The following is a 10,765-nucleotide window of genomic DNA, read 5'->3' as shown; positions in this document are numbered from 1 at the left end:
GTTTTACATATGAGGTTAGCAACGGCTTTCTCCCATTGGAGTATCTTTCGAAAATTCACCTGGGTGAAGAGTTGGGAGCCAATGAGGATGTGTTTTACAAAATTCCTGTTAAATTTTGCTTATTTGGCATGTATTTTTGTATGAAGTGGGCGTACGAGCGGGATGAAGTGTTGTGGGAGCGCGCTTGAACTGTTATTGTTGTCCGTGCGGCGAGTTTACGGCCCAAGGAAGTAAATTCAGGAAGCGGCTGAAGGATAGACGTGCTCTCTTGGAAAGGATTAATTGGATTTCAATCGCAATTGAGTGAGTACAATTAATAATCATCATTCAGTAATCAATATTAGGCTAGTAATATAGAAAAGCATTTCTTTATTGTCATATTTACCGTAAGTAACGGTGATAATCAGGTAATCAGAGGTCTTCATATGTAAAGTGATTTGTCGTTTTCGTCCGAATTTCGTGAATCTTTCATAATTTTTTTTACCGGCTGTCTTCTATAAAAAGTAATTTGACTGGATGATATCCATGTTCAATTTTAAGTTTTTCAGAGATAGAATATTGTCATGGCTTCGGTATCATCCCATTCCAAATAATGAAAAATCTAGAAATCTATGACAGTAATTTGAATTCAAGCAGTTAATTGAAGTGAAGCTGGTCAATGCATGGAAAACATGGCATTGGTTTGTGAAAATCCTTTGGTTCCCAATTAAATACGTCCGCATTGAATGTTACATGATATCGAACAAGGGTTAACCTAGATAGGAGTATGACCGCAGATTTGTTTACTGGACGTTACTATGCATCATACATATCGGTCACATTTGTTTCACGTCCTGTGTGCCGAATGAATTCAAGACACGAGCGCTGCACATATTTGGATGTAATTTTCTGAGCGTACTTAACGCGTTTGGTAATTATTGTAAGATTATTAATGCAAACCGAAAGAGGCATTCCGCCAATCAAAATACAACACTTTCATATCTGGACTTTTTGAATGGAAAACTCTTGATTGTTCTGTAATTGCTGGCTTATTAATTGGTTATTACAATTCATAATTTATTTGAAAAAATACATTCGCTCGTTATTTACGGCGCGCTCTGACAATTTTGCGTTGTCAATTGTTTTTCGCCGAGTTAAGGATAGTTCAATAATTGTTTGCATAACAGATCTCCTTCGATTTTATCGCGTGGTGTGATACTATTACTGATAGATAAGTCCCGGCATGTCTTCTTTTTTGCCAGGCATCGGATTAGACTGGTAATCTATGATGGATCTCGACGTTGAAGTTGTGTTAATGCAGGAGATTCTCCATACGGAGTGGCTAGGGGCGACTGATAACATGAAGTTGTTTTTACCCTCATTAGCCTTCATTCAAGTTGTAGTCTAATCCTATGATTGCCTTCGAATGCTCCAAGATGCATGTGGATAAGTTAAATGTTTTTTTCCAATACGAAAACCGCTCGTTATTTTTTATGAAATCAGCCCATATTTTCTCTTAAAAGTTGTTTTTACATTTGTCGCGTCAATTATGACTGACGTGCTTGGATATCCTTCAAGTTTTCCTGCCTAATTGGGTGAATTTCGAACCGAAAGGCGTAGTGTGACCCAGATGGCTGGCTCGCCCTCTCATGCGATGCTGCTAAACTGAACTCGTATTTCTCAATGGCTCTCGTGGCACTACTGAAAGCGTGAGGGGTCCGCCGTACCACGGAAGAAGCTAAAGGGGGCACATACCTCTACATCCCTTCCCACCCGCCCTCACAGCCATCTCCGTTCCCGGGGCAGCCAGGCCGAGCTAAAAAGCCACTCGTGTCTCGCATGCATGGGAGATGGCTTCAAGAGGGTGGGTGGTTTTTGCCAAGGGCTCTCACCGCGCGGAAGAAGAAAAAAATGTGTATGGATACATTTTCATCGCGTGTTAAAGCAGACATATTTGAAGGGAGATGGCAGTATTCCTGAGTTTTTAAAATAGTTCAAGCGCTTGAATTTCCTTTGAATTGCATACATTTCAGTAAATAGGCGAATTCTTTTTAATGTGTCTCATCGTACTGATATGCAGACAAATCAAAAGTTTTAACATAAAGAGCAGCCTCAGGCGTGAATTGGTGTATACTTTTCATCTCGGAATGTTTCTAAAGACCCAAAATAAACTTAAGATTGCGGAAAATGCAGTTTATTTGTTCTCTATGCCTTCCACGTTTTTAAGTTTTAAATTTATGAAGTCGGAGTTGTTTCATTCCAACGGTATTAAGATGAGCACCATCAGGTCTCAAGATGTTTTCCAAGTAGCTGTATACCCTCATTTTTGTGGTCCGAATGTGTGTGGACATTGGACGTACGTTCTCTCGAGGTTCTCATCAAAACTTCACAGTGCTGGCAGAATTAGAATTGTTATTTCTGGTGACGCCATGTTTATCAGACATGCTTCATAAAAATAGGGTGAAAGTAACAGCAGGTATACGTATGACTTGTCAGACCATCCAAGGAGGCCTAAATAATACGCGTTCACTGGTGCTAGACGGCAAAAAAGGATCACAAATTAATTAATCCATCTTTCCAAATGGATTGTTGGCGTATTGACTGCGGCTACGTTTTCAATCAAATCCTACGTTTTGTTTAGTGTGCAGTCACTACCCTTAAATTTCGGAAATAATTGACGCTTCCCCCATAAGGAAAGTTTTCATTTCCGACGGCTATCTTCAACAATAGTGTCTCATCATCTGATGTCGCTCGTGTCTGTTTAGCGCCGCGATGGTTCAGCTAAGGCCAAGGTGATTGGGCGTGTTGGTGTTCCTGCGTGGGAAGATCAAATAAAGGAAAGGAATTTTTCCTTGGCAGAGAGGACACGGGTTTGCTGGGTGATTCATTCTCGTTGCATCATGTACACACACGCAGCCATTATGGGCCGTTATATCCGCGAAGTAGCGTCCCCTAAAGATGAATTGTTCTTATTATTATAAGTGATTATTAATCGTTCATGTTTCTGACCGATAAAATTGAATAAGTATCCCATAGTCATAGCTATTTGTTTAAGAGTTCTCGGTCTTTTGTTTGGGGTAACCATGGCTGCGGCATTGTTTTGTTATGAATATGTACTGCAGACTTAATTTGTTTACAAATAATGTGGTGTCTAGGGAAATTTTCTCATGGTAGATAGATTTCAAAATAAATTATAGTATATTATGGGTGTTTAAATGATTAGATATGCTTTTTAAATAGCCAATTAAGTCTTTTCCTTTTTTTCTATCAAACCCTTTCTATACCATTCAAATATAAAAATGTAATCTCTTTCTCCTTTGAGCCGGAGGTCACCGGCTTCAAATAATGGATGATTGACAAACTCCATTTAAATTCCAATTCTTGTGATATTCTTGTTTCTGGCTGGTGGTGGAAAACCGAATGTTGGCTCGGCGATAGGAAATGCTGTGAAGTTAAAACTACATATGTGTGGATTTTCCACACGAATAATTTCGGTGGGAGCTATCATCTCACCTATCAAAATCAACCATCAATTTGATTACTTTGGATATTGGAACCTTCTTTTTTTGTGATATAATAGTTTTGAATTAGAGAAGTTGGAAAAAAAAATACAATTTTGCGTGTTATGGGCATTAATCAAACCAGCCTTGATGATTGTGATTCGGCGTGTAAGATGGCGAGGGGTTTCCAATCACGCTTTCAGGTGATGGAACGTTCAGGCGCGACCTGGATTAGGATGATGATGAACCGACGCCGGAATTCGAAAGCGAATCCCTCGGGCTGTGCACGGAGGACCGACGATTGTGACCACGCCGCTGCTGTCAGGAGATGAGGGTGGTCACATCCGAACACGAGAATCGCATTAAAACAACCTCCCTCCTCCCACCCTCGTTGCCTCTCCCGAATTTACATACGAGATGACTATCTGCGGAAGAATGGTTTCTTGTGGTAAGGGAAGGGAGGAGGCTGTTGCGTGCGTCTTTTTTGCAAGTCGACGTTTTGTCAAAAGAAGACGTTTCTTTTGCCAATTAGAGAAACCGAAATTGAAATAATTTTGATCCACAGGAGTGGTTGCCTGATTTTTAATAATTTTCCATTTACAAAGAAATAAAAGGTTTTTTCGGTGTTCATGGATGACCAATGAAAAAGTTTCTATATCTCCGCTTCTAAGCTTCATGGAGAAAAAGGAAGCGACGAACGCCCATTGTTGACGAAAATGTGGATGCCGTTGAAATTAGTTTTCTTTGCTGCTGAAAAGTGGCATTTCTACCGAAAAGGCCCTTCTCGAAAATTAAAATTGGAGGGAAAGTGCTATTTAGAGAAAGTGATGCGTCGTGATGGCTTCATTATTCGCGGAAATGGGCTTGGGAAATTTTTAATATACTATGGGAGAACGTAATATGGAATCACCTCCCCCTTCCCCGCCATTTCTTTCCCTGGCAACGACGGGCAACGGAAGAATAACGTCGCTAAACAATTTTCGATGTTGAATAAATCAAAATGTCCGTCCCCGTTCTTTAGTCACCGCTCCCTTCTCTCCATTCCTCCGTGCCTGGCTGACCTTCGCGTTTCTGAGCGGTGACTGCGCCGCGCTGCAGTGTATTTATTGCATTTATGTATGCACGCACCAATAAGCGCGGCCCTGGTCGTTTTTTGAAAGGGATGTTCCGTTCAGGAACGGGAATGAAGGTTGGCAGCGGCGCTTAGTCATAGTGGAATTAGCGTTATAATAGTCATCATATTGATGTTGTCCCAACCAATCAATTAGTCCCTGAAGGCACAAAACTTTCGCTAGGTGGGTTGGTACGTATGTCCTTGTCCAATGTCCGAAAACGCATTCACCTCATTGGGAGATAAAAAGAATTAGCGAGTGTGTGCAATGGTTTACATTTTGTTCAATTCGCTTGTCAGCGAACGGTGGAAGATGCAGTGAGTACGTAACGAAACCTGAATAAAGCGGAAACTTGTGCATCGCGGAACAGTGTGCTGGTTCCAATCATGTATTCCGGAAAGCCGAAATGAGTAAACTCTATGTTCAAGTGCCATATCTCAGAGAGAAATCTAACTCCGTTGATGGCCATCTAGGAAATAGATTGAGGAGGTTATATCCTAAGTATAACGAGATTAAAAACTTTTGACTCATAATAACCGAAGTTGAACTCTTTTAAAACGCTGAGAGGCAGTGCACAATTGTGGTAATTATACTGTCTGTTGTAAGCGATATTTTTTTATGAATGATGTGCATTTTAAAAAATTGCCACCTACCATAAAAAGATGAAATGTTGCAGCAAAAATAAGCACGCGTTTCAAGATAAAAATATTTTTTATTATTATTCAGTATTTCGTCTTAGTACGACAAGATATTATTATTTAAAGTTCGTTTCAATTAATTTAACAAAATTCGTTCAAATTTCGTTTGGTTCTGCTTTCATATTTAAACGGTGTTTGTTGATAATGAAAATATTCGTAAGTGATAATAAAAAAAAATTGATGTCTCCAGCGGCTTTTTTTTCTCCACCAAGCTGTTGAAATCTGTGCATGATGTAAATACGTCCACTACAGACAATCTTCACGGCACTCTGCGATTCTGCTATGGTTGGAAAGTTTTCACTGAGGTTACCCGAACGGTCGGTCCGGTATATGCGGTAACAGAGAGATAGCCGACTCTAGGAACTATCTCCATCATCGTGTTCCTCAGATTCGGATGTGAAGTGGGCTACTCAAAATGGAAACCTAATTCAAAGCGTGTTTTTAGCGAGTATGATCTTGGACATACGAGGTCTGTCCGGAAAGGATCCGGCCATGCAATATTTTGAGAAAAATAGCCTACCTAGAAGAATGAGGGCTCTCTTCCACTTTTGAAAACAATCGGCAAAGAACTTTTTCGGAATGGTCATCAAGCTGCTTCGTTGCATTCTCCTTTATCTCATCAACCGACTTATGGGGAGACTGAGCTTTTGTTTCATCTCCAGTTATTACCTTTTTTTAGAAAACCTGGGTCCTCGTTTGCGGCTTGGAGCAAGTCCCCTGCAACTGCAGCACGAAATACTTGACGTTTACGAGATAAAAGAGAATGCGACGAGGCAGCTGATGGCCATTCCGAAAAAGGACTTTGCCGATTGTTTCGAAAAGTGGAAGAGATGCTGGAATAAGTGTTTGAGGTCCCAAGGGGAGTATTTCGAAGGGGAAAACTAAGGCCTCCTCATTGCTCTAGGCAAGCTATTCCTCTCAAAATGTTGCGTGGCTGGATACCTTCTGGACAGACTTCGTATGTCGTACATCGTTTCATATGGAATGCGCAAAATAGTCACCAGTTATTCACCCTTGGTTTTGGAAATGAAGAAATATTATTAATGGTACTCACAAGACAAGGCGTGATACCCGATACTACAATAAACCACTCTTGAATTCCGCATACTTCCTGACTCCCTTCATCCCGTCCGATGTGCCAATCCCCTTTTTCTCCCACTTCCTCGCTGACCTAACATATCTCCCTCTATCCCAACCTTCAATCGCCAATCAAAATGCCTTGCATCCACTTTTCCTTCCTCCTTAGAATATCTCCATAAAGTCCTTTCCGCCCATATTATATCCTTATAGTTCTTACTCCTTTGTCGAGTTTACTTTTTCCATCCTTCTCCACCTCTCTAAAGCCCCCAATCCCGTTCGTCTTGTTCCCTTTTGGAAAACACTTCCTCGATCCGCACAAAATCACGCTCCATAGCTAAGTTTTTAAACATGTCTCTGATACGACATTGCTATCGGAGAGTGAAAATAATGAAGGGACTAATCTCTATTAACTCGGAAAATTTAGTTTTTGCTATCTCGTGTATATGGACTATGAACCTAGGTCGATGTTTCTTGCCACAAGAGATTAGGGCCGAATAATTTTATTTGCTTCGATATCAGTAATCAAAGATGGCATTTGTGCTGTCACCACGGAAGTGAGGAATTCTAAAGGAGATTATGAATCCATTTGTTTTTTATTTTGGTACTCTGTCCGTTGTTGAGATATCCCTGGCATACACAGGAGTGTTCGCATGTTTGCAATCAACACAACTTTTTAAACGTTAATATCTGATATTTTACTGTTAGTTTCTTATGGGATACAGACCATAAAGTTATGGAGAAAGACGACATCATGTGTCGACTAAGCCATTTTCTGCTTTTTTTGTCAATAATTGTCAGTTTGTTAATATCTGTTCATTTGAAGCAGCTGTCACAAAACAATTTTCATCGGTCCGATGTTTGAAGGATGGCAATATTTTTTCCACTGAAGTATTTACATTCTAATAAATAAAAGTAATTTTCAGAAAGCATTTGTTTGGTATTTGCACTCTTCAATAACTAATGTGGTGTAGTCGATCCACCGCTGTGAATTTCCTACATGGACCATTTTTACGACAAGGGGTTGGGGATATGTTGTTACTTTAAAATTCAGCATTCTTCGAAAACATCGGCATTCTTCTGTTTGAAATAGATGGGGTCTCCATGTTAATTGTTGTCATGGAATGGCGGCTGTTAGGCCACTAACACGCGCGAATCGTCCTCTACGGTATTCGGACCGAGGGCGAGGGTCAACGATATCTCGACTAAAAAGAGACCGGAATGGAATACCGAGAACATCAGAGGTAGCAGCCTCCCTTAGTGAGAGAGAGAGGTGCGTATGTGTGTGTGGGAAGTCAATATACACGTCGTCGTAGTAGCAGCATCCAGTCGACCCTTGCTTGCCTCGCTCGATTCGCCCTACTCAGCAGACTCGGGCGCCCACCCACATGAAGGTGTCATAGGCAAGAACTAAGTGAGTGGCCGGTGCAGTACGGATGGCCACATGTCCGAGACACGCGGAAAAGGTACCGGATTTTCAAAGGGTCCGGTGAAATCAGTTTAAATTACGAGAAAAATATGTGCAGCTATATTCGTTCGATCATGGCGAAGATTTGAAGGACTTTTTGAATACGAAATTTTGCTTCTGAACGTGAGTGTGGAGGATGGCTCTCGTTGCAGTTATTTTCGTTTGGCATACGAATGCATGTCTTTTGCTTTATCACATGATTGGAAGCAAGAGAAACATTTTCATCCGTCGATCAGGTGGATTTTCTGATCATCGAAAATCGCCCAGTGCTAAGCTTAATGTGTTTATAGGAATTCTAAGCTTTGAGTACAGATTTGATTTAAATGTACCCTTTGTCTTGTACATCTAGAGCGCGTATATTATTTCTTAATTCTGTATTGAAGATTTGAAAGCACTTAAGTTTTATTTTCATTGTTAGTGTTTAGAATGATGCAGAACTTGCGTAATTTCTCCCGAAAGTATTTTTGATTGAAACTCTGTTACTTCATGTTCCCCATTGTTTTCTCGTAATACTGGTGATTCTCTCAATGCAAAGAAGTCTTTATTGATTTAGAAGAAATGTTACACTTCTTTATATTGGTTCCAAGTAGAAAACAGACCGACTCTACTCAAAGCCTTACTCAGTACTGTTTCCTTTGCTTATTTATGTTATAGATTGTGGAAAATGAACGACGGAAAAAAATTATAAATTTAACTGAAGAAATGAGCTGGAATTTTGACGTTTAGATGATTTCCTGATCGATCGCCGAAATTCGGACACATGGGTTCTTGTTTTGCGAATTTGATGCATTTCAAGCCTTTTGGCTTGTATCCAGAGAGAAAGCCTTGTCTGCGTTTCGATGCAGTTCCACGAACGCGACGAACCAATCTGTGACCTCAGGCAAAAGAAAAATCGACATCCGACAGGATGCAATTATTGACGGGTCGGTGGATTTCTGATCGACGCAACACGTCGCGAAAACTGCTGACGCTGTCATGGAACATGACTGCGAGATGGATTTCGATGGTAGGAAGTTCCTTCGAGCCAATGTGGAATGCTAAGGAAAGTAGTTGCCAGTGCGCTGCTGAGCTGTTAATTTCCACTGTAAATGGATTCAGCTCTAAGTAAGATACGTACTTATAAATGAATACGCGTGCGGTGTGTCTATTATCTTTCGCCAAGACATATCGCGTCCAATGGCTCAAATTGCAATTAATATGTCTTCTCTACAAGGGCGCCACAGGACGTCACGCCTACCCTAGGATGGCACATGGCAATATGTTGAACAACACCTCAAGTAAATTTCACGCCTTAGTCTTCGATTAAAATGATTTAAACGATTATTATTTCAAAGTTTCAAGGGTTTCATTCGTATCTACCTTTGACTCTAGGATTAGATGACATTTTTGATATAGACTTGTGGGCCATTTTAGTTCTGTCTACAAGGTTTGTATAAAAATTATTAGTGATTGTATTTCTCTGACGTGTGCGTGAAGTGCTGAAATCAGACCGTCAGTTAAGAGTGCGCATGATCGCATATCGTATTGGAATTGATGAGATGACGGCGCACACCATGATCACTGTAAATTTGGCGATGCGAAAGATCTGCGCTAAACTCGTTCCGAAGCTCTTGACGGACGACCAGGAACAGAGTCGAGTGTCTGCTTGCGAAGACCTGCAGCGCCATCCCAACGATTCCCCCATCCCCTTACAGTCCCGACTTGGCCCTAGCGGACTATTTCCCATTCCCAAAGCCCCCCTCATAGGACACCGTCCATGGGACCCCAAGTGCCGTAAAAGAACCTTGCACGCGTATCCTTAAGAACCTTCTGGAATCCGTCTGTCAGGGAGCCTTCGAGTCGTGAAAAAGCCGCTGGCAAAAGTGTGTCAACGATCAAGGGATGTATTTTGAAACATTTTGAGGAGTTGTGGCAATATCTGAAATAAATATATTTTCCGAAACTTTTCCCAATACTTTTTATACAAACAATGTATATCCAGATCTATGAATGCGAGCGGTTTACTATTCTATGCAAAAATGTATTTAATGCAAAACCATCGAACTTAATTTTACCATTTGATTCCTGTGATAGTTCCAGAATACATTCTTCTACTTCTCATACATGGTACCCTGTAAGCCACCTATAAGATGTGTTGTAGAGGGTGATTTCAAACCAGGTATAAAGAGATGTGCTTCCAAATTATGCAAGAGATTTAATCTCAAATTTAACCTTCTTTTCGAGAGTGATTCTCAACCTAGTTCCTCTGATAGCAATCTCGATACCCTACTAAGTCCATAATAACAACATTTTGAAAATCTAGCTTATCTACGTTGCACGCAATCTAATTCGGCAATCAATCCAACTTCATGAGCATCCCATATACTAATACTATATTCCAAATGGGACCTAACTAGCTGTCAACCTTTTGGAAATAGCTTTGTCAGTCTCCTTTTAAAATGCCGTGGTTGTAAAGTTAATGGATGAATCCGGAAACATTTTTCTTCGAACTTGGTCGAATGGGATAATCGGCGAAGTCAGTGAAACACATTGTGAGATGGATTCGTTCAGGAATAAGCAGTTTCTGTTTTGCTGATTCAGCAATTGCATCTACGCAGCAATCAATATACTGCACACCTGGCAATAAGAATTTACTTCAAAAAGTGCATCGTGATGAATTTTTGAAAAAAGAGCAATTCCCTCCCGAACGCCGACTGTATCGGGAATACTACAATGGAGTATTTAGAATCGATAAAATACTTAAGCCTTACCCTCACTCACGACCTTTCTCTCTTGAAATTCATACTGGGAATATGTGGACACGCTAACAAAAAAATAGGATTAATCAGAAGAGTACTGGGTAAATATGATGGAAAGGTCAAAGAGAAATGTTATCTGTCGTTGCTTAGGCTTCATTTAGAATATGCTGCAAGTATATGGGATCCTCACGAA

General features: G+C 40.6%; 1 protein-coding gene across 1 annotated transcript in view; it reads left to right on the top strand.

Moving 5' to 3' along the window:
* Positions 1–215: 215 nt before the first annotated feature.
* Evi5 (ecotropic viral integration site 5) overlaps positions 216–10,765 on the top strand; it is a 294,495-nt gene continuing 283,945 nt past the window's right edge. The window contains exon 1 of the mRNA XM_071587727.1: positions 216–303. The gene's annotated coding sequence lies outside the window, so the exon portion shown is untranslated. The remainder of the gene's footprint in view (positions 304–10,765) is intronic.

This window comes from Hetaerina americana, unplaced genomic scaffold, assembly GCF_022747635.1.
Source record: "Hetaerina americana unplaced genomic scaffold, ioHetAmer1.1.p SCAF_3, whole genome shotgun sequence".
NCBI classification, from domain to species: Eukaryota; Metazoa; Arthropoda; class Insecta; order Odonata; family Calopterygidae; genus Hetaerina; species Hetaerina americana.
The sequence above is the reverse complement of the archived record's forward strand: the minus strand, read 5'-3'. Positions and strand labels throughout refer to the sequence as shown.